The 24,668-nt window shown below is 41.8% G+C and overlaps 1 protein-coding gene across 8 annotated transcripts in view; it reads left to right on the top strand.

The window, feature by feature from the left end:
• Positions 1-24,668, top strand: part of ptprfa (protein tyrosine phosphatase receptor type Fa) — a 324,162-nt gene that overhangs the window by 50,343 nt on the left and 249,151 nt on the right. For 7 of the 8 annotated variants that reach the window (XM_041935258.1, XM_041935257.1, XM_041935256.1 and 4 more), the window contains exon 1: positions 16,381-16,632. The exons of the other annotated variant lie outside the window; for it this stretch is intronic. The gene's annotated coding sequence lies outside the window, so the exon portion shown is untranslated. Of the gene's footprint in view, positions 1-16,380; positions 16,633-24,668 lie in introns of those variants that run through there. 8 annotated transcript variants of the gene reach the window in all.

The raw sequence follows: 24,668 nt of genomic DNA, 5'->3' as shown, positions 1-24,668 counted from the left end.
AATCCCACTAAATACAAAATATGAAATGTAAGAAAAGAAGCTAGTTGTGATTAGTTAAGCATGTGGAAGGGAGGGCTGAGCAGTGTCACATTACAGCCATGAGATGGGTTTTGTATTGAGGCAGGAGATCGATGAGGGCAGCAGGAACACATCCTTCATCACGTGCTGTTGGGAGAATTTATTGAGCGGCTCGTTGGCAGAGGACATTAATCTGACAGGTGTCGGCCTCTTGGCCACGCTGCTCTGTCCTCATACCTGTCTGCTCTCAGTCAGCTGCCTTGTTAGACACATCACCAATGATAGATCACAGGAGGTGACATGACCAAGCCCAGGACAATGACCCCACCTGCGTTCTCCCTGATGTTATCTCCACCACCTTGCCCCAGCTGTGTCTACAGGAAGAGACTGGCTTCAGGTCTTTGCAACCCATCAACAGCAAATAGAGGCTGTCCTTACACCGCTTATACTGCTCAGTTTGTGAATACTGGATATGAGCAGGGATACATGTACAGTTTACTCTGATCTACTATTACTGTTCTTTTGTAGAGTTTTTAGTCTCACGCTGCTCAGAAGACATGATGGGTTATTTCCAATCATGTTCAATTACATGTTGCTGCTACCCACCTTATCTCAGCACATAACATATTCATGGGGTTGTATCTTAAAAGTGAGGGAATGATTAGCACAATCAACATAACGGCCATATAATATATGTTTTGCATACTGGCCCATATAAAATACAACTTAGAAAATGATTTTCCACCTCTCAGTTATTATTCAGTGATTTAATTGGAATCTGTTTGCAGGCTTCCCTGTCAACCAATGAGAATGAGGGATAGACTACACGACCTGTTACGTTCTTTGCTGTCATTACAGTGTTTATTTGAGACACAGACTGATGTTAAATATTCAACAGTTCTTCCAAATTATCAGTTACTAAGACTTTGTTTGTAGCTCACACGACACAAAGAAACATTTTCTTGTCTGAGATAATATCAGCAGGACAACATCATTTCTGATTGCCTTCCAGAACAGCTACAAATCACTGTCTATACAGACTTGGTCAAGTTTAGCGAAATATCATGGTTGAGGTTGAAACTAATTATTTGTCAAGTTTGGAAAAACATCATGGCTTGGATTAAAATGACTAGTTCATCCAGGTTAGGAAAACTTTACAATAATAAACACGTAGTTAGGCTTAAGGAACAGGACGTGGGTCTTCTGTCATGTCACCTCGCTTCCTCCTTTGTTCCTGATGTTGTCTATTGGGAGCAAAGGAATCATAATAACTAGAGCCACTAGTGGGCTCTGGGCAGTAGGCCAGCCAGTACCATGCCTAGTGTAGCTCATGTGATGAGTGTCAGCAAATCGTGCAGTCAGCTTTGTCTGGGGTAAACATTTGAAAAACAGCGGAGGCTGAGACTAACTATACAGCAGCAAAACACATGATTCCACAGTAATGCACAGAAATGCCATCTGTCTGTTACAAGGCCCTGATAAAACTATTTTAAAGTGAACACTTGACAAAGCAAACACCCCTGAACAATCTATTTTAAAGCTAACGTCCCTTATAAAGCTTGATCCATCACAACACAGAAATAAAACAGATGGAACGTATGTCTGTTTTTTTTAACTTCTTTAACCTGTATTAATGTATTTGACTGTCAAAGAACTTCATGTGACAAATTTAACTTGACTATTGTCTGATTTCTGTTGTGTTGCAGAATAAAGTGAAGTCACAATAAGTATTTGAAATTGCTGCTTAAAAATGGACATACTGGTCCTGTGATCACTCTAACAGGAAACAGTCTCTCACCACCAGAGACTCTGGTTTAAACCCGGCATGCCCCAAGGCTCTGTGCCTGCACTAACTGTAGACCTAACCCCTCCTTTTTACTATCTACATGCTCGCCCTTGGTCAGTTTATCTGCCACCACAGCTTCTACTGCTGTGCTGATGACACCCAATTATATCTCAGCACTAAACCATCCACTCAGCCCCCCTCTACAGTCCTCTATCAACTGCCTGCACAGCATAACAATCTGTGCTTGTACATAACTGTTTTTTACTTATTTTATTTTAGTTAAAAGTATTTGCATTTATGATCTATGTGTGTAGTGTGAAGGGGCTCATTGTGCAACTCTGTGTTATAAATACCTGATTCTTTGATCATCTTTGATTGAAAATCTAAATACTCTTCAAGTGCAACACACTGACACTTCATTTCAAATGACATGACATGAAGCGACACCTGCAGCACACTAGTAGAAGCCGTAGCAGCAGATACAGTAGCTGAGATGTGGCAATCTGGTGAGTTTTGATGCATATCGACTCAAGGCGCTTACATAGAAAACAACGAGTGCATTGGTTGTGAGATGCATCAGACAGTGCCCCTGCCCTTTCTTATATTATTTTATTCTTATATTCTTTTATTCTTCAGTGGGAGGGAAACAGAAAGAAAGAGAAGGTGCAATAGAGCCTGTTCAACCTTAACAAAAAGCCTTCCTCATCAGTCACACACTAAAGTACGATGGCAGTGTATGGTTTCTTTTCACCTTGGTTACAGCTATGAAACCAATGATCAGCTAATCACAGCGTTATGAGTCAGCAATCAGCACCAGGAGAGAAACATCCCTCAGAATATGCTTGACTGCTGCAGCTGCTGTGGTCATTAGATCTCATTTTGTTGGTGAATAAACAAGCTCCTCTCATGGTGTGGCAGATAGCCAAGACAGGTGTGTGTAGATGTAGAGCTCAGTGTGACTTTGCCTACCTGCAGCATCAGCTACAAATGTGTGGCTTATTATCACCTCATTCCTGTGACTGCTTAGGATGGCACATCCATGGACATGTGGGTGTTCTGAAGCACTAGAAAACATCATCAGCACAGATCATGAGGCATATTGTGTAGAAGGGTCTACTGATTGCCACTGATGAACACATATGGATTCCTGAGGATATTAGAAGTGCTGTTGACTGTGTGAGAAGAATTAAATGAGGCCCCACTGTGTCAGTCATGTGGCAGTTTATAGGCTTAGATTGTGAGCATTAGCAGTGGAGCACATCGTCAGACTGCAGCTTCCTCTCTAGCCATCAAGACTCTCATCAGGCTTATGGCCATTTGATTCTGTGGTCTCCACTGTCCCTCACAAATGCTAACATGTCAAAATATCAATACAAATGCATAACACACATGCAGCACAGAGATTAATATCAGCCGTTGCTGCTGTGGATTGTAGTCTAAGATGGGTTTAGATAGGCCCTGCTGGTTTTTGCTGGACAGAAAATGTCTAATGCTGATTGGAGCTGTAAATGAGATCACATATGCTGCTGCAAACGTACCCCAAGGTAGTCACATGGTCACATCAACAGCATAAGATACATCTGCTGAAGGACACAGTTTACACTCCTGATGTCCTGACGAGGGTTGCTGACCAGCTTATGGGATGTCTTTGGCAGTGCTTGGTTTAGTTTTTGCATGTAGCAGCATCTCGATCAAGCTGCTTGACTGTAGGACAGCACTGCAGCAGACAGCAGAGTGTTGCTCTCCGGCTCTGTCTACACACTCTGTGCTCCCCCAGGTTGCGAAATATAGACAAATATGTTTTTATCAACCGTCAACCATCATCAACCTCGCTCGCATTTACGTTTGTATTGTTGAAAAAATAGCATTAATAAATGCTTGAGGTCACGGGAACGCCCATGAGACACAGCTGAGATGCAAGCCCTCCCAGACAGCTGCACAGATTAAAATGAGAGATGCGCCTTGACACTGACTTAGTGTCAAAGAAAAACTTAGCACCTTGTATTTGGTGATACTGTGGGTTTTACCTAGATGCCAAAGGTGAGTCAAAGTCAAATCTACAAACTATAAAAGTATATTGTGACTGTGCTGAGCATCATGGTTTAACATCATCTCATCTTTATTATCAAAATCCAAATCATATCCATAAACTACTCTCATGGAGAGCAGAGCAAAGTTTTGGTGGGCAGGCATATGGAGAAGAGAACAGCGGGGTGTCAGATTCATTAAAACGAGACGGCAAACTGGTTCGTAAATAAGGATTTAAAATTCACTCATGCTGATTAACGGGGCTCAGCAGGTGGACATGCCGCTCTGCCTGAAAAATTGCTAAATTCACAGTAGGGTGCAGATTCTAGGGATTATTTTTCCAACATCTCAGTTCTCAGTAAAATTATCTTAATATTGACATAGGAACACCCAATCACTGGGTCTAGTCCAGAGTGTCCATTTCAGATAGTTATCGACCATTCAAAACGTCATGTTCTTATTTGCATGTTATGTGTTCACATTTTATGTCCGGCTCTTTCTCCAGCTAATTTTTATAGAACTACCATCTGTGGGAAACAAAGTGTTAGGAAAATAGGTGTGATTGCATGGATCGTCAAGTCTCCCTGGATTCAACAGCAGCACAGAGAGCATTGTGTGTGGCTATTTGAGAGTCACCAGGAAACCTTTGGACAGACCTTTAATTATCAGTTGATGAACAGAGCTTCTATTTGTAGTTAGAGAAAGAAAATGTTAATGCATTCTATGGAGGATAATGGCATCACGCTGTCCAGGCATAAATCTCCAGAATCTGTGACTTCACTAATCTCAGATGGCAACACCACCACACTGTTAGAATGTCCTGACAGCAGAATGTGTTCCTACCATTGATTAAACGATCATCCAGACAAGCAGAAAATGATGGTCTGTTCTCACCATGCGGTCAGGGAGAGCGGTGCATTTTGTGGAAACCTGCAAACAACCTTGTTTGTTGTTATGTTGTATTTTGCTTTTTTTTCTTGCATGATAATTTGATGGAATTGCCATTTTGTTTCACTTTGACATTAATTCAACCTGACGTCATGTGTTCATGGTAGCTGATTTCTATTTGGAAGGGGCAGTTATTTTGTTTTGACCAAATCAGCTGGTAACAAGTGACATATCTGTCCCGCCAATGCTGTTTTTAGTAAATGGAAGCTTTGGTAGCAGTTGCTAGAAGCAGTTTGCATTTTTAAATCTAAAGTATATGCCAATTTGAGTTACTATTTCTGTAATTGAGTTTACAGCCTGTACAGCTGCATCCATCTCATCCATGCTTGTCAACATTTGTGTGGTCTTTTCTCTGTTGTTATTTTCATGGGTGCAGCTATCTTAAAAGCCCTTGCACAGAAAGATGACATCAAATTGATGCTGGATGCTGACTGGCTGATGCAGCAGGCATTAATCTCTACAGCCTTTCAGAAACTGATGAAAGATTTCAAATCAATTAGACAAGAACTTACTGTATACCCATTTAAAGTTGCAATGCTACGACAGATCCACCTTTTGGCTGGTGCTGCACCAAATTTGGTATGAAGTGTTGAAATAGATTTGTCACCTAATTGGTTTCTTGATACAGCTGCTTGTTTTGCAGACTGCAACACATGAGGAGGTGGGCTGCATGAAGCATGTGACTGGGGAGTGTAGCTAGCAGGAGAGTGGCAGGTTTTCAGTGTCACACACTGACACTGAAAACTGACATGAACGCAATCTTGCCACGTCTATGTAACGGTCTCAAGAACAAAAAGACATAAACAGATGCATTTTATTATTATGCATTTAAAAAAGCTTGAATCAGACCAGAAATGGAAATGACTTTTATGTTCTGAGCCTGTGGAGAGCTTGACAGAAGCCTGCAGGGTGTCTGTATCAGCAGTTTCAGCATGGATATTGATGTGCAAAAGAAATGCAATACATCAGTGTATTGATATTTTTACCAAGGCCTAAAATTCTTTATGTCATATTCATGTGACAGTCTTCCAGAACAAATAGAGACAGTACATACTGGATCTAAACAGTGTCTGTGTGCTGTAGTATTAATACAACAGGCTATATTAAGAAATACCATGTCACAATGAGAGCACTCATGCTAAAAATACAGAGCAGCAAAGCTGAGTGAAAACGTAAGGCAAATAGATAATAGGTAATTTTTGGCATTTTGAAAGACCTGGAGACAAATTATTAGATTGTAAAGTTGCCAGTTAACTCATATACAAGAAATGTCATAATCTATGGATAATGCAGAGTGGAACGGACTGTCAGACTGAATCATGCTAAATTCCAAACCAGCATTCAACATTCATACAAATCGAACAAATGCTCTGATTACTATGGTTCAGTCTGGCGTTTCAAGCTGTTTTTGAACTCATTTCTAATTCTGGCATTTAGCTACTAAATACTGGCAAATGTTACAAGGGTTCAAATACAGCACAAAGAGACAGAGCAAGTGCAGTAAAAGTCAGCATAGACTGATAGTTAAAGATTAGGCCTATTTCCAAGGCACGTGTTTTTCATGGTGTAGTATCCTTGGAAGCATACCAGTTTTTTTGCAGGTTCAGCTTTAGAACAAACTCGATGTTGTCCACACGCTCCACCACTTCTCCGTCAATGAGGAGGGGGGCATGATCTGTCTTTCTGGACCTCCCGAAATCCACAATGACCTCCTTGGTCTTCCCTGTGTTCAGCACCAGGTTGTTGGCTGAACACCACTGGGTGAGCTGGTGTATCTCCTCTCTGTTGTGGGTCTCGTTGTTATCTGAGATGAGACCCACTGCTGTAGTGTCGTCTGCAAACTTCACGACTGTGTTGGTGGGGTGGATGGCAGCACAGTCGTGAGTAAACAGGGTAAAGAGGGCTGGGCTGTGCACACAACCCTGTGGCATGCCCGTGCTGAGGACCAGAGGGGATGATGTTGTGTACCCTATTCTCACCACCTGAGGCCTGTTGGTGAGAAAGTCTCTGATCCAGTGGCACAGTGATGCAGGCAGACCCACTGCATGTAGCTTTAGCTTGTCTGAGATGACTGTGTAGAAAGCTGAGCTTAAGTCTACAAATAGCATCCTGATGTAGGTGTTGGGCTGGGTCAGGGCTGTGTGCAGGGTGATCGAGACAGCATCCTCTGGGGACCGATTCCCTCTGTAGGCGAACTGAAGGCTGTCTAGGTCCGAGGGGATGAGCCTCTGATGTACTTGAGAATTATCCGCTCAAAACACTTCATGATTACCGGGGTCAGAGCAACAGGCTGGTAATCATTCAGGCAGGTGATGGATGTCTCCTTCGGTACCGGAATGATGGTGGAGGACTTGAGGCACTCAGGAACCATAGACAGCTGCAGAGACAGATTGAAGATGTCCAGGAACACTCCTGCTAGCTGGTCAGCGCAGGTCCTCAAAGTCTTGCTTGAAACCTTATCCTGTCCTGTAGCTCTGCGGGTGTTGATCCTCCTCAGGGTGGATGTCACCTGGTGCTGCTGCAGGACGAGGGGCTGGTGCTGCTCCTCCAGCCGGGGTAGGTGTGTAGCTTCTCTGCTGCCTGATGTGTTGAAGCGGGCAAAGAAGCTGTTTAAGGTGTCAGGCAGGGTGGGGTCGTGGCTGGCGAGCTGAGTGTTAGGCTTGTAGTCCATCATGGTTATGATGCCTCTCCACATGTTCTGTGGGTTGTTGTTGTTGAAGTGACCTTCAGTTTTGTCTTTGTACTGGAGCTTGGCCTGCTTGATTCCTTTCTTCAGCTCTGCTCAAGCCCTGCTATAAGCCAGCCTGTCTCCAGATCTGTAGGCAGTATCCCGGGCTTCCAGCAGGTTGTAGTTCATCTGCCAGCTGAATAGGCAGTACAGCTCCTCTAATGCTAACTTAGCATTAGCCCGCGGTGGGATGTAAGCGGCCACAATAACAATAGACGAGAGTTCTCTAACCAGCTTGAACGGTCGGCATTTCACCGCCAGGTATTCCAAATCAGGAGAGCAGAACGTGCTGACGGTGTGTGTGGCTGTACACCAGGACTTGTGTACATACCGCGCCAAGCCTTTGCCTCTGCTCTTACCTGAAGCTGCAGTCCTGTCCGCCCGGAACGGGATGTTGTCCTCCAGCCAGGTCTCTGTGACAACATTAACACAGCTGTCCATCCGGCGAGAGACTATCCTTAGACGGACCTCGTCGATTTCGTTGGTGAGAGACCTGTCCTTAGTGAGGAAGAGACTGGGGAGAGTTTGTCTGTGAGGGTTAGCATGTAGCCTAGCACGCAAGCTGACTCTCTTGCCCCGCTTTTGTTTATGGTGCCTCACCCGTCTCCTTGACAGCAGCGGGGGGATGGTGGTGGGCTCTGGGGTCCGTAGCAGCTCTGGTGGAATAAAGTCCAGCTTATGGGGTATTCCAAAGTTAAACAGTTCGTTCCTGCTGAACTGTGTCAGAGCTTCCAGAAGAGTAGTAAAAGTGGAAACGAGTAAAAACAAACAAAAACGTAAACACGGGAGCTATGAGCCACTGCGTCTGCACGCGCCGGTCAGATCCCAGGCTAATTCCTGGAGACTCTGAGGAATATTGTCCTTGTCATTAAGGGCTCGGCCTAAGGCATCCCAGACATGCGCGATAGTGTTCATATCAGGGGAGCAAGCAGGCCACGGCATCTGCTGCACGCCCTCTGCATCAAGAAATTCTCTCACTGCAGCTGTCCTATGTGCTCTTGTGTTGTCGTCTTGCAGCCTGAAGTTAGACCCTTTCTGCGTGTGGGAGGTCATGGTTCTCCAGGATGTCCACGATGTACACGATGGTGTTTACATTTTCACCACTAATGTCGTTTTTCGTCAATAGGGAATACCGGCCCACACCATCACTGAGCCGCCACCAGTGGTTTCCTGGATGTAGTTCTCGCGGATGCTCTCACCACGTATTGCTGCACCCTTTGTCTTCCATCTATACAGGCAAGGATATAGCGGCTCTCACCCATAAAGACAACATGTTGCCAGTGCCCGAGCCCAGTGACGTCGAGCAACCCTGTGTTGAACAGTTAGGCATGGACACTTGGTCACTCGTCTTGCTCGGTAACCATGCTGATGCAATTTCGATGTACAGTTTGGCGGGAAACATCAATTCCATGGTGTCTTCTTCACAAACGGCGAAGGCGGCTTGCTGGCATTTTCTGACTTCTGCGGCACAGATTAAGCAGTTGACGATCATCCCTTTGTGGTCGTGGACATTTTCGTGGCCTCAAATCACCCTCCTCTCGATGATGTTTGAGGATTTTACTCTACGTTATTATATTATATAGGAAATTAGCAATGTTGGCTTGTTCCTGTCCATTCAGTCAGAGTGCAAGCACTCTTTGGCGTATACCACATGTAGGCATCAACTTCATGGGAGCTTGTGTAGCCATGCAACTGCCAATCTGAACTGCCAGTCTCAATGTCCAGTTGCAGAGTACTGTGCTCAAGGCCAGATGTCTAAATTTTTTAATGAGTGTCATGGAGGAGATTGTGTTGAATGCTGAACTGAAATCAACAAACAAAATTCAGATGCAGGTGTTGTTGTTTTCAAGGTGTGTGAGGGCTGAGAGGAGGGAATTGTAGATGGCATCATCTGTGGATCTGTTAGTTGTGGATGCAAACTGAAGAGAGACAGTTTTTCAAAGCATTTCATCAGAATGGCCATGAGGGCCACAGGGCTGTATTCGTTTAAACTAGACACTGCAGACTTTTTAGGCACAGAGTGTGGGAACACTCCAGTGAGAGTTGTATGTAGAAATCAGCCACCAGCCAGCTGGTTGGCACATGGTTCTTAGTACATGGCCAGCGATGTTATCTGGCCCAGCAGTTTTACTGACATCAAGCTTTGATGCCGACAGTGGTCGATCCTCTGGAGGCAGACTTGACTTGACAGTTGACTTGTTGTTGAGGAGATCAAAGAGAACGTAGCATGTCTTAAACTCAACGTGGCCTCACACATGATGAGGGCGGTCCTGCTTTTGTAGCCTGTGATGGTTTGGATTGCCTGCCACATATGTTTGGTTTTTGTTGGTGTTGGTCTTTATAGTCTCTGCTGATGTCTTCTCTTTGCCTCATTGCCAGCTTTCAGTCTCGCTCTGGCAGTGTTGTATGCTTCCTTGTTACCTGACCGAAGGGCATCTTTTTTGGCTCCGTATAGGGCCCTCACCTCTGCATTTATCCAGGCTTTCTGATTCGGAAATTATTTTACTGTCTGTGCAATCACCACATTATCAACACATTTGCTGATGAATGATGTCATTGTCCATGAATATTCCTCAAGATTCTCCTAGGCTCCTAGGTACTCAGAGCAAATCCTTAGAGTTGCTGTAGTTTTATCCACACTTTACTTGATGATTTGACCCTTTCATCTGCGAGTACGATGGCAGGAGAAGCAGGGAAATGTGGTCTGACAGACCAAAATAGGGATAGTTGAGGGCTTTGTTGCTGCCAGGAATGCTGGTGTAAACATGGTCTGTTTGATCAGCAGCTACAATAAAAACACTATCTGGTTATTTTTTCAGTGCTGATGTTGCTGCTGATGACCTCATACAGTTGGTACATTTTTTTAAATTTGCATTTAAGGGAATATAAACATCAGCAACAAAAACACAGGTGTATTCTCTGGGCAGATAATATGGCAGGCATCTTAACATAAAAATGAGACGTCTGGGAAATGTCCCTCATCTTACCAAAGTCTTCAATCCTATGTGGCAGAATTGGTCGATTGTCAATGAATTGCAAAAGGACATATTTGACCATCCCAAAACAACATAAAAAACTGTTAGAGAGCACCAGAGTCAGACGTACTGGACCTTCATCCTAAGGCTGTGAAAAGTCTGCAGTTTTTTTAAGGTTTAGGCACCAAAACTCCTTGGTTAGGTTGTGTGTTGGATATTCTTCAGTAGAACCCAGAGATTGCTTAATGTGCCATGCCTAAAAGGTTAACCCCCTCAAGATGCCAAGGACATGTCTTCTAGTCTTGCAGCCGTAAAAGATCATTTGGTCACTTCTAACGACACACCAAGACAAAGACTGGTATTTACATTTAAGAAGATCAAAGCGCTGCTGGAGGAGACAGAAGAGAGGAGTGATTAGTGACTGACTGTTGGTGGCCCTGGCTGAAGTTACACATGACTCCCTGACAGCAGAACAATCAGACCACATCTGTTTCCAGCTCCTAACAACTCAGACTTTGTTTCAGAACTTCAGGGAATTTCTCATAAAGAACATACAAAGATTCAAGATAATTCTTTCCCAAATTTGATCAGTGCATTAATATTTTGCCTGATCATCAAGAGACACAGTTAGTTGATATTATTAGGCTGACTATGAAGCTATATGCTTTGACGTTTAAGTTGTTAAGTTTGTCCTGACACCCAGAAACACTCCACTTGTCTTAATATATTTGCGACAGCATCACTGAACGCAAAATTAGTATACACCCCCCAAGTGCAGTCATCAACGTACTTTTATCGCTTTCCAGGGAATAACAAACTCTAAAATGGCATCAAAAATGCCTACGAAATGACTTCTTATGCCTCCCCACCAGCAATAGCCATGGCCACAGGCATTGTAATTTTTTAAGGTTACTGTGATCTCAGCTGCTGACTTTGGTGGTTCCTGGAGGGTATAAAGGTGATGAACAGTGCAAGACCTGTTTGAGAAAAACATTTAAACATCAATTCTGACTTTGAATTTTCTTTTTTTAGATGTAAAAAGGACATAGGGACAAGCTGTTAAGACTTGCAGTAACGCCACTAGTAACTGTGTCAGAATACCAGGATCGAATAGGCTTTATGGTTAAATGCATTACTTAGCTTCAAATGTCCTGATCCGAGAATTTGAGTTTGTGGTGGGCATGTGCAGGCCTGTGTGTATGTGTGTGTGTGTGTGTGAGTGTGTGTGTGTGTATGCATACATACCTGTACGTGCCTTCGTATAATTTTGATGAAACCCACTCAATTTGGATTTTTGTTTTTCTATTGTTTTTCTGGTGTTGGTTTGACTGCTTTGGTGGTTTTGGTATACCTGGACCAATTTTGTTTCATATTGGTATAATACTTAGTATTTTTGAGTTAAAAAACAATTATATATGTATATCGGCTGCTATAGCATGGACTTTTCATACAGGTGCGTTAGATATTTTTATTACTGCGACAAGATACTCAGCAGGATTTTTTACAATGTGAAAATAAAGTGTCTGGTGCTCTCTGGTGGACTTACTAACTGGAGTGTAAATTACCACAAACTCAGTTTAGCATTTCTCTACTGACATTTTGTGTTACTGATCAGCTAACATATACACGGACACATAGAAATCTGTCACAAGCTGATGTCGGCCTGGAAATCGGAAATGTCACTCAAACTCTAGTTTGGTTGTCCATTGTTATATGCTGATGAGGTGGTTGTTTGAATGATAAACTGATTGACCTCATGTTATATGCTGATGTGGTGGTCTTTGTGTCATACATGGAATTTATAAGCAGCCCGACTTGGGCTACATGGCAATTTTAGCTAGTGACTACGCTGTAGGCCTGTATATACAGGAAGTGAAAACAAAGCAATAACAGCTGCAGCAACAACACCAGACAAAAATGCACATGTGCATCACATGTTGACTTTCAATTGTTATTTTCTTAATTTTTAACTTGAAATAAAACATTTTAACAGCAGCAGCCATACAGAGAATAGATGAACGCAATTAGAAAAGTGCAACCTCAATCAAACAAACCAACAAACAAAATCAGTAAAATGAAATCTTGCTTGCAAGTTGAGTATTGACCAAGCGATCAATACATGGAGCAAGTGCAGTCAGCCCATTAAGCAGTGTGGAGAGTGCAGACTGTTCCTATCCTCAGGTTTTCTGAGTCAGTTCTTGCACTCTAATTTACTTCTCACAGAGATTTTTTTTTATGCAGCAGTCCTACAGAAAGGCAGCATTATTATGTGAACAATGTGCTCATTTCTGAGAGTGAAAATGTTTTGCAGGAAAGGGCATGTGTGTTCTGAGCATTCATTGAAAAGTTTCATATGAGCAGCCCGGCCCTACGGGGGGTGTTAAAAAGTGATGCATTGTGCCCTGCGGCACAGTAGCTGACTAAGCCTCAATGTTTCCTGAAGAATTTGTTTTTGAAGTTCAGGAATCAGTTCACTCCAGTATTATTCAGTTTCAGCCTGACAAATCTTGTTTCTGAATCTGTGGCTTCAGAGGGTTGTTAACAGGAAGCTCACGTCACTAATCAGACACCAAGGGGCTCTTTGTAACTGAACGAAGGCAAAGGAATTACAGCCAGTTTTCTGGTAGCTCACTTTCTAGGGGAACTACAGCTTGTTTGATGTGTCTTTTGACCCTGTGAAATTGCAGGAGTTCATTTTGCTGAAATGATAAATCTTTATGAGAAACATGAGCTGGAAGGCTTTTGAAAAAGTGCCCTGTGATGTTAAGTTGAAATGGATATCCCCCGTCATAGCAGCCACAGCAGACGTAAAGAGAGAGTTCTTTGTGCAGATGGATTATGATGCCACTGACTTACTTGTTTGTCTTGAACTAAGCAGATAAATTCACTCTTAGGTTCAGTCTTATTCTTAGCTTGTTACCACTAATAAATTAATATGAAGTGTTTTTTCTGTAAGTTATAGTCAAGTCACTTTAACCAGTGTTAAAGTGAAGCGCTGTGGAAGATGTGGACTATGTTATGTCATCCACAAAACAATCAAATCTTGTTTTATTCTGGACCACATCAATACAAATACTTAGACTTACTATTATTGTAAGAAATCCTACAGACCTGGTTGAGCCTGCCATTAGTTGTCTCCATCCAAAGGTCAACAGCTGGCTTTCAGTCAAACGTCCCTGTGGTCATCTTTGATAGATAGAAGTAAGATTGTCAGCATGGGAAGACATAGGACGTGCATGTTTAGCCTTATGACATGCTCAGAGAAAAACAGAGGAACAGAGGAAAACAAATATTCTGAGTCAAATTTCAAATTCACATTTTTTTGTAAAGTGCAACGTCATACAAAAGCAATTCAGAGTACTTCACAAAATGAAAAGAAGTAAAACATAGATGCAAACAGACAACAACTCACAGAAAGACACATACACACATATAGCACTTGCAGTCTAAGTGAGATCTGAGAAGTGTTGTATTGATAACTTAAAGCATGTCAGGACTATTGTATAATGTGAAGCCTAATTATAAGCAATTTATTTAAACAGGAGAAGATTCAGCTCTGTTACAGTCTGTGGCGATGATAAACAAGTGAAGTGATTGAATGAAGACAGAATTTGTTTTTCTTTCTAGTCAAGACAACTTAAAAAATTGTGTTAATCATTTAACTATGTAACAAAATAACAACACTAATATTCTACTCCATATTTGCAACATACACCTTTTGAAAAACCCTGTATCCAACAATTTGGGTTCATATACAAAGTATTTTCACTGGCAAATATGTTTTGGATGAAACATAACTGCCATCTGACATAGCTCTACTGTGAATGTTTTCTTCCAATGCAGGGAGTCATATTTTCTAGAATTCAGTGCCCATGAATGATCCTGTCGCTTTCTGTACTGTCCGATTTGCTACAGTTGCTGGCCATGGTAGTGTCTGCCTGACAAGCACTGATCAAAACATGATTCGTTTACAAAATGCATTTCAAAAGCATGAAAATGAGTTTCAAAGACAAGATTCCATCCATATTTAACTACATACCGGAAAAACCTCAGCTGTGCTGCTAAAAAAAGGTCAAACGATATTGTTAATAAAGTTGTAAAAAAAAACTCTTACTGATGTAATAAACAGTATCAGTGGTGTATTGATAGTGTGATAACACAATGATTAATGTTTCCTTACAGGGTTTTTATCAATGACCAATCAGTTATCAATGATACTGCCATTGTTGGACGTGTGTCAGAGGGGAACGAGCCTGAATACAGGGACGTCATCACCAACGTATTACTTTTCCTATCATGGCAACGTTATTTGTTGCTGTTATTCCAGGAAAGGAATGCTGCAGGTTGTTTATGTATTTGAGAAGGTAATCGTTGATTCATTTTACTGATACCTTCTACCAACTAATAATAATTTAATTATGATAAAAACTAATAACGATGAAGTGAAAACAGACAACTTTTCACTCTCTCTAGCGTTTCCAAGTGGTATTACAGTTGGTGCCACTGTGATTGCTCTCCGTTTTCCTCAGAGCCTAGCTGACAGCAACACAGGGCACAACAGGGGGTTGGTGTAGGGTGGAGGTGGGAGAAGAAAACAGCAGAGAAAGTGTGAGTTGATTCATTCCTTTAGTCTATAATGAAGACACGAAAGCAGACAGAAATGCTGCCAGCTGGAGTGGATCTCCAGTCAGCCTCAATATAAATATGAATTTGTCAGTGTTAATTGTCAGTCTGAACTCCTCTTCAGTCACATCTGTTCGTGATGACTCCTCACAACCTTGACTAACTTGCAAACATGCATTCACACATCTTTCAGGTAATGAAGTCTTCAGCCTTCTATAGTGATCAAGTAGGCATACAGTTTGCCTTGAAACATCTTCAGATATTGAATGAACAATTTCATATTGCATTTGTGGCAGTGATGTGACACAAGGTAAAAAGTCATTTGTAGTTGTGTTCCTTTCTTGATCTCTTTCTTTCACATTCCAAGTTAATAGAAGCAATTAGAGCTCATTTATCTCATAAGCACTGGACATTTAATTGTCAGGAAAATATGTGCCCATGCGGTGCCCCTTTAGTTCTTTGCTTGTGAGCTCTGAAAACCCCCATGACTCCAAACTCAGTGCATTTTTCTTTTCCCTTCTTTGACTGCATACATGCAGCTCGATTTGAAATCCTAGGTAGGTGGTCAGGGGTGGATGGTATGTGTGTACGCCAACCACTTCATGTCCGACATCATGCATGTAGTCAGGCTGAGGTCACCGAGTACCGAGCAGATCAGCTGTACAGTGGAGCTGTCTGCAGTGTAAGGGGAAAAGACTGCTGACTTTTTCTGACTAACTGGGTGACAAATGTGTATTTGCTGTCATAAGCCCATGTGGTCTGGGCACTTGTATGGGAATGATAAGAAAAACACTCTTCTAACTCTCTTAATTAGATAGGACATTTTTTAAATTTAGAGATTTTATTCATAGACGCATTACATAGTAGTAAGTATTCAGGTACATTGAGTAGCTCCTCCGATCTGATGTACTGTTAAAGCTGATGGCCCTTAAAATCAACTTTTGGACCCCACTACTATGAATTGGCTATGTAAGCACTGTTACTCACCTAGTTGCCAAAGGTTTTTGTGCTGATTGTATAAGCCCAGTCAGACCCAGAGAATCTTTTTCCTCCTACTGCTCCCCTGTGCTGACGCCAGGTAAGGCATGAGGGAGGGGTCTCTCTTACCTGTGCTGGGTTAAACCTTCAGCACAGTTTCCCTCCAGAGCAAAGCCCGCCTCTCAGCCTCCAGATGAAACCCAACACCTGTGACATCATACATGTAGACACTGGCTGGCTGGCCGGCCCTGCTCACAGAGCTGCAGGCTGTTCACTGCTCTTCAGTCTCAGTAGAGATCAGCAGCTCTGACCTGCGCTACCAGCCACAAGGAGCTGATCTGCCTTCAGATCAGTCACGTTGCTGCAGAGCTTTGAAGCCTCTGCCTGTGGCTGCAAACCTCTTCCAGGCTCATTGCTCCATTGGCTTGAAGGGAAATTGTTTTATGGCCTTTGTAGGGGAATTGTTCACCTCTGAGGAACAACGCTGAAGGCTGCCAGCTCTAAATCTCCTCATGATACCCTTGTTTTCTCCATGGAGCTTGACGCAGGTAAGCACTCACTGTTCAGCAGCTCATGCTGAATGTGACCACCTGCTCACATGCCTTTTGAGACTTTCAGTTTTTCATTCTAACTTTGCAAGTGGCTCTCAAATCTTATCTCTTCATGGCCTCTTTGAATGGCATCCTGTCATTGCTTTAATTGTAAATATATAAATTGCACTTACCAACAAAAGACCCTGAAGATTATTTTGCTACAAATGAGGGTCTGTGCACTTACGCTCACGTGCACACTCTCAAACAGCAAGCAAGGGACACAGGGAGGAAAGAATGAGACAGAGTGCAGACTTTACTTTGTCTGTGCATGAACCTTTGAGTGTTCAGTGTGATTCAGTGCAGAAACATGAAGAGTTCTACTCACTATCCTTTTTTGATGCTTGCCTTCCTACACATTTCATACATCCTCTACTCTAAGAGTTCAATAAAACCGATTTTCATGAAGAAAGTCTAGTGGTAGTAGTTATATATTCATTTCTAGAGTAGCATTTTAAATAAAGTTAAAGTGAAAAATTGATCCACAAATGATTAAGATGCACATTACATGAAGCTTGTGAGCAAGAATCTATATGATTTTCAGTCTGCCACTCATTTAAATAAATGATTCAGTCTGTATAATGTCAGAGGATAGTGAAACATGTCCATCACAATTTTCCTCGTCAAGAGTGATGCCAAATGTCTGACCAGTGTCTGACCAAACCCCAGAGATATCTGGCTGATAATGATACAGTACAGAAAAAAGCACAAATCCCCACATTTAAAAACTGGTATCAGCATTTTTTTAATTTATGAAAATAATGAATACCATTTATAAAAATGAATAATTTTATAAATGATTGATTGTCATTTATAACTGTGATTCATTTTCAGTTGATAGTACAATTAATTTACTAAAGTCAATTGCTTTCCAGCTGCAAAACGGTCCAGCTGCCTTTCAGAAGATCTTAAAGCCAGCGTGCCATGCAGGGCTGTTGCCAGGATTTTAGAAATGTCAAGGTCATGAGTTCACCTAACACTCTCCCCAGTACTTAACACTGAAAATCTTGTCCAGATAACCAAACAGTCCTGTAAGATTTTTCATATTTTATTTATTCAGTTAGCTGTTATATGATATTTTGTGGTAAATTTTATTTCCCAACATAAACTCTTAGAGGTGTTTTAAATTATTTAATAGTCAATTAAAATAATAATTCTCTTTTGGTTGGTCTAAAGTAGTCAGATTTAAGAATAATGAGCCTAAGAAACTAGCTAAATTAGCTTTTTATATACTTAGCATGACTGGGATTTTCATTACAATACACAAACTCTGGTTGCAAAAACCCACAAATTCACAAAAATCATGGGGTGGATGAATGCAATTTCAATAATTCAACACATAAATACACAAAATGTATGAATATCAATTAATTTGATGTAACACATCATTGCAGTATTTTTTTATCAGCCTCCATGTACTGCAAGAACTCCACGGGTTAAGTGTGTCTGAAGGAGGCCCCTCTCACATTTGGGGGCATTTTGTCTTGTTTACAATGATTGTGCAGCAAACAGACGTAGCTTTTTCATTTTTTCCAAAAGAAAATCTGACTCCTGCATACAGCAACAAAGTCTTCAATGAACTTGTGTCTTGCATCTGCTGATCTGATGGCACTTCTGAGAGTTTGTTGAAGTGATGCTCTTGCTAGCACACTGCCTCTCTCAGAGGACCTCTTTGAGATAACTGTGTGAGTGTGTGTGTTTATGTGTGTGGTGTGTTTTTTATGAATTGCATCCTCATTTTTGTAGTTTCTACAATATTCCATGTATTACAAGCGATTCTTATTATCATATTCTGTGATTCGGTCTGACTTTTCTGCATCACAGAATTCATAGGGCCCCATATATTTTATGACTTTGTGAATTTACCAAGGAATTTTTTTCATAATTAGTTGTAGTATAGCCTATCTACTCTGTGGACCACCATCAAACCTCTTGGCTCCACGGCTCACCATTCACTGGAGTTGACAGGAGTGCACTGGCCAGACTACAGGACGTAACTCTGGATTTGTGGGAGAATCATTAAGCTTATCCAGGAGATGCAAGAGGTGTCACTTGGGTTTATTTCCACTAGCCAGCTGTTGTATTGATCCCAAACTTCTTGGAATCCTGAAGAGGAGTTCTTGTTGAGATAATGACTCAGTCTTTGGTAGAAGAACTGTGGGTTTAGTATTAAGTACTGGCTGCCTCCTTGGTGGAGGTCTGAGAGCATTTTCCAGTGCAGTATCTAGTAATCATTATGGATTTTATGTTTTTTAAGGAGTCTGGTCACACTGATACAGACTCATTAAAATACAATTTTTTTAGAAAGTGAAAATATTAAACAATATCAGGCTAATCAGGCATACATATTAAAAATCCAGCCCCCACAGTGTCAGTTTAGAAAGATTCTGACAATTGTAGTTGAGGACCCTTGCCACCTTGTTTTTTGAGTAGACTACAATACTTTATGAAGTGCAAGATTTTCTATTTTGAAATACATTTTCTATTGATCAATAAATTGTTAGTGACGTTGAATATACAGCGTAGCTGCAGATCATTCCCAGTGATCCTGAGTGTAGTTTGCAATGTTAATGCCCAGTTCACACATTAACATTATGTTGCAAAAATTGCTGTCAGCTCCTGAATAACAGTCTCCTTTTCTCGAGTACACAATTTCTGCAGCTCGTGTAGCTGTATGAATATGTCAGAAATAAACACTATGTGTGTGAGCCTGGTCTGTCTCTGTTTCGTGCTGGCACAATCACATGAGATGTAAGAAATGTAAAGCTTTATATATATATATATATATATATATATATATATATATATATACACACACACACACAAACACACACACACATATATATATAGCACTTTTTAAAACACACAGTTACAAAGTGCCTCACAAATGAATAAACAAATCAGGTACAACATAAAACACAGCACAATGAGAGACAGACCAGACAACAAAAGCAATTAAAAAACAAGGCCCAGAATTAAGATATAAAGGCTGGCCGATAAAAAAGTGTTTTGAAACTGCTGTACAGCTAGCCCAAAGATTCAGCAAATCTGACAGCTGGGGGAATGTGATTCCAGAGGGCAGGGCATGATCACCTTTTGTTTCGTTTTGCAGTTGGAGAGGTGGCTGGATTAAAGGCTGAGATTAAAAAGATCTGAGTAATCGAGAGGGGGAATACGGGATGAGAAGAAGAAAGAAACGTAACTGGGGTCAAGGTCATGCAGAGCCTTGTAAGAAATCAATAGGATCTTGTAGTTTCTTCTGAATTTTACAGGAAACCAATGGAAGGAAGCAATAACATGGGTAAAGTGGAGCCACTGGCAAGATCTATTTAACAGCCTGGCAGCTGCATTCTGAATTAACTGTAAATGGTTTAGAAAGTCTTGATGTGAGATGTGTAGAGGAAATTACAATACTCAAGATGCTAGGAAATGAAAGTGTGAATGAATGGTTCAAGATTTGAAGAAGACAAGATAAATCTGATTTTTGTTATATAGCTGAAGAAAACAGAACTGAACAAGCTCGGTAACATGTTGGTCAAAAGTCATATATTGATCAAAGATCATAACAAGATTCTAAGAGGTAGATATTGAGTGAAACTGACCAATAAACTGATCAACTACAGAGGAAAAGTTATCAGTTCAGTATGTTTCGTCAGGATTTAGGTGGAGGAAATTAAGAGACATCCATTCTTTGGTGGCAGCTAGGCAGTCACAGAGGGAGGACAGTGGATTCAGATTATTGGTTTAGCAGAGAAATAGCTTTGTGTATCATCAGCATAACAGTGATATGACTCATCTTGAAAGCAGCTAAACAAGTGACCCAGAGAAAGCATGAACACTGAAAAAAGGACCTCCCTCAGGGGTCGGTCAACAGGGAAGCTGAGGAGGACACATGGTTGTAGATACGGATATTAAAATATCTGCCAAATCGGAATGAAACCATTTTAAAGCTGTACCAGACGCAGGCACAGTTATACAACTATCAAGTAAAATTGCATGATCGGTGCTGTCAAAGGCAGCTGTTGAGAATGGATGAGAATGTTTTCACCTTTGTCTGCATGCATAAGAATATTGTTGAGTACTTTCTGTAAAGCAGCCTCAGTACTATGCTTGTGATGAAAGCCGGACTGGAATTTTTCAAAGGTTTTATGGCCCTCAATCAACATGACGACTTGGTCGATAATTTTGAAGGATTTTGCATAAGAAGGGTGGCTTGGAGATTGATGTAAAGTAGGATGGCTGAATGTTGTGGATGGTAAAAACAGACAGTGAAAAATTGGACCTCAGACCATTGATCTTGCCTACAAAAAAAATAAAAAAAATAAGGAGGAGGGGGATTTACATTCTGGTTGACAGTGCTAAACAGGACCTTGGATTGTGTTTATTACTGTTAATTAAGACAGAAAAGTAGGAAGCTCCTGCATCTTAAATAGTCTGATTCAGTTTAAGCAATAGATCCTACGTATGGATGTGATGAATTAGACTTTTTCCATTTACATTTGACCTTCCTATATCCTTTTCTTTGTTGTCTAGTGTTGTTGTTGATCCAAGGGGTTGTATTAATGCCTGGGACAGCCTTGAAAGTGTATGGATCAGAAGCATCAAGCGTGTACAGAAATCATTTAACCAACAAATGTAAAGTGGGTATGATTACAAGATCACGGCTAATCCTAACAGGAATACTGCATGAGTTTAAAAAGGCAGAGATATACAGTTTTGTGGCCCCAATGTAGATCAGGAGGAAGCACATTGCAGGAGTGGTGGAAGGCAGACGACCCGTTGGAGCAGCAGAGTCCTGTCGAATAATAGGTGAAGAGGTTCAGATGGGAACGGTGGAACAGAGCGTTTAACACAACCCTGCCACTCTTGACCAGGACCCACGGCTCTGGGTTGATAGGAGTGGAGCAAGCTTGGGACTTGGGTTTAGCCCAGAGGACAGTCCACATGTTGTTGACCCAAGTCATGAAAAGATTGCCTCCTCTCCAGTGTTGGCAGAATCAGACCAGAGAAGAGTCAAGTTGTGGAGAGTGTTTGCTTGGGCATTACATCAATGGATGAATTGGATGAAAACCTCAGGATTAGCTCATCCTCGTCTTTGAGTCCCCCCTGAAGCCATCTGATGTAGTCTTGTAGCCGTACTTATGCCGGGAGGCACCATCCACAAACAGCTATGATGAAGTTTAGCTGTTTCAGAGACCAGCTAGCAGTTAACAATAACAACTAAAAACAAAACTAATGCTACCTAAGATAGCTGGGCAAAGAAGCAAGCACTCACTTGTTAACAAAGTCCACAATCAAGGCTTCGAGATAAAATAAGCTATACTAGTGTCAGCAGCAGGAAGTGTCAGAGTAAAGGCAAAGGTACCAGTCCACAAGCAGCAACAGAAGTCAGAAATCTCAGTATAGAAGTCGAAAGCAAGACAAACAGAAGAAGCGTTTTTGACGTAGGCAAAGGCTCAGATGCCAGATGTGACGTTAATTAATTCATTAAATATCATTTTGTTATTGCCAGACCTCTGACCTTGAATAAAAAAACAGATGCAGACCTCTTAATAAGTTTGATCTCGTGTGAACATGCCCTCAATGGTAGTGTTTTAAAGAAACTAAGAAAAAGCATGAGCATAAACACATGGAGCAGTGGCAAAGGAAAAAAACAAGAGTCTGGGTCGAGGAAAGTAAACTTCCCTCTCCCACTGGGTCCATGTGGGCCAGCATTGGCTGTTGCAGTAGGTCATCACCTCATCGCTGCTTTCTTCTTTGCTTTTGACCCCAGCGTTGAGAGCTTTCCAAAAGTACACGCCCTGACCCCCCGTCCTCCCCGACGTCCTCCCGTTCTGCGCCATATGCTGGAATCTGGGAAAGGGCTTTGCTCACGGCAGGTTAATTGCCTCTGAGATTCCTGCGCTAATGGAGCTAATCCTGCCATTGTGTAGTTTGCACTCTGGATTTGAGCTTGTTTGCCGGGTTATTGTGTGAGGTTGCATGCATTAATTGAATAGCATCGAGGCTGTGGGTGCCCTTGTCTTTCTGATGAACACTTCACAGGGAGCTCAGGGATGTGTCGTGTTTTCACCAGGACACAAAACCACTGCTGAAGACATACTCAAGTAAAATGTCTTCTTAGACACACACAAACATGGACACGCACACACACACACACACACACACACACACACACACACACACACACACATCCTCATGTCTGAAGTCTATGTGAAACCTTTTACCACAGCTGGATAGAGATCAAGCTGAAGTTGCCATTAACACTGGTAATTTGGTTGCCTTATGAAGAGAGCTGTGCTCCCTCCCTCTTTGATGTAGGAATTCAAAGTCCCATCCCTCTCCCAGAAGCCTCAAAAGAAGAGTTCAGAATAAATGGAATTTATTACCATTTTATCTTCCTGCCTCAGTTATTCAGGATGTCATCCATAACTGGGATCTGTGTGGAACGTCAGCCCTCACATGTCCCGCTCTTTGTGGAGTGGCATCATAACATTATTATTTTTTTTTTCCCTTTGTCCTTATATTTTTACAATTGTTTCATTTTTTTCTATAATTTCAGAAATGACTTAACTGTTGGCAATAGGAAGTGATCCATATCTGATCATGAATGACAGATCTAAATATTCTGCTTCAAGGTTACTTCTATTATATCAGCCTGAAGTAATCCTCTTTTCCTGTGGAGCAGTCAGTATGCTGCCTGTAGAGGCTAGTTACAGACTCCCTGCAGCTTCTTCTCAGAGTCTGCTGCTCATCAAGAGGCCTCTCTGATTCAGCAGCTGCACAGAAAATCCTTAAAGGGATTGTTCTGGGTTTTGTAAAGTCTATCTGATTCATAATGAACTTCAGATTCTTTCAAAGAGCTGCTGCACTCTTGTCATTTTTAGCGTACGATACTTAACCGAGTCTTTCATTATGTTGTGGCACAAATTGGATTTCTATGCACATTTATTTCAATAAAATACCAATTACAGCTGTTGCCTCGACTGGCACATTCACATAACACAACCCAAGTGCTTGTTCTGTATGTCAGCACTTTTATGGCAGTTTACAGTTTGTCATCTGTACAAATTTGTGTGTCAAAGTTGAACTCTAGCCAAAAGCTCAGGACAAATATACTTCCACTTCATGACCAAACGTCTGTTTGTAGCAAATCCGACTGTACAAATTAAACAAACAACTGGTTGGCAGGCTTTTGAGGCGTTGGTAGGTGGCTTTTGTTACCTTTGGACAGAGCCAGGCTACCTCTCTCCTGCCTCTCTTAATGCCCAGCTAAGATAAGCAGCTGATCGCTGTAGCTTTCTACTTAATGTACGTGAGAGTGTTATTGGTTTTCTCATGTAACTAGGCCTGCTATCTGTCCCTAACCACAGCCTTCCTTCCTTCCTGTTTCCATACATAGATAATGTAGAAAAAGGAACAATTTAAAAAAACATTAGCAGTAAATGTAACCTCAGATTTTGCTAAGTCGTCCAGCAATAAGGTTGAAAGTTTTGCCGTTTTAAATGCTGTGACCGAGCCCTAAGAGCATGAATGATGAATGAACTCTTTTTAAAGCCCATCACTGTAACATTGTTGAAGCAGTGAGTGTGGGTATGACAGTGCAGCCTGTGGACCTCCAAAGCAGCTTCACAAAACTGCCTGTGTGTGAAGTCACCAGAAAAGGATGAGTCCCGACATGCCTGCTGAATGCAACGGGGGAGTCCACCTGACGGGCTGTTATGACAAGAGTTACGGTCTAAGACAACCACTCTTTGCCTTCATTTCCAAAAGCCAGGCTGAATGGGACAATAAAATGGAAAGCAGGGGAGGGCTGGGATTCTCTGAATATGTGTCATCATTCATTCACGAAGGGGGGTATTTATTATCAGACAGAGCTGAGGGGCCGCCCTCGTCTCAGCCAGCCTGTCTGTCTACAGATACATTAGTATGCTGATGGCTGATGCAGAGGGAAATGATGAGTGACTCAGTGATGCTGCTGGGCATGGACAGAT

The sequence above is a fragment of the Chelmon rostratus genome, chromosome 4, assembly GCF_017976325.1.
Source record: "Chelmon rostratus isolate fCheRos1 chromosome 4, fCheRos1.pri, whole genome shotgun sequence".
NCBI classification, from domain to species: Eukaryota; Metazoa; Chordata; class Actinopteri; order Chaetodontiformes; family Chaetodontidae; genus Chelmon; species Chelmon rostratus.
The sequence above is the reverse complement of the archived record's forward strand: the minus strand, read 5'-3'. Positions and strand labels throughout refer to the sequence as shown.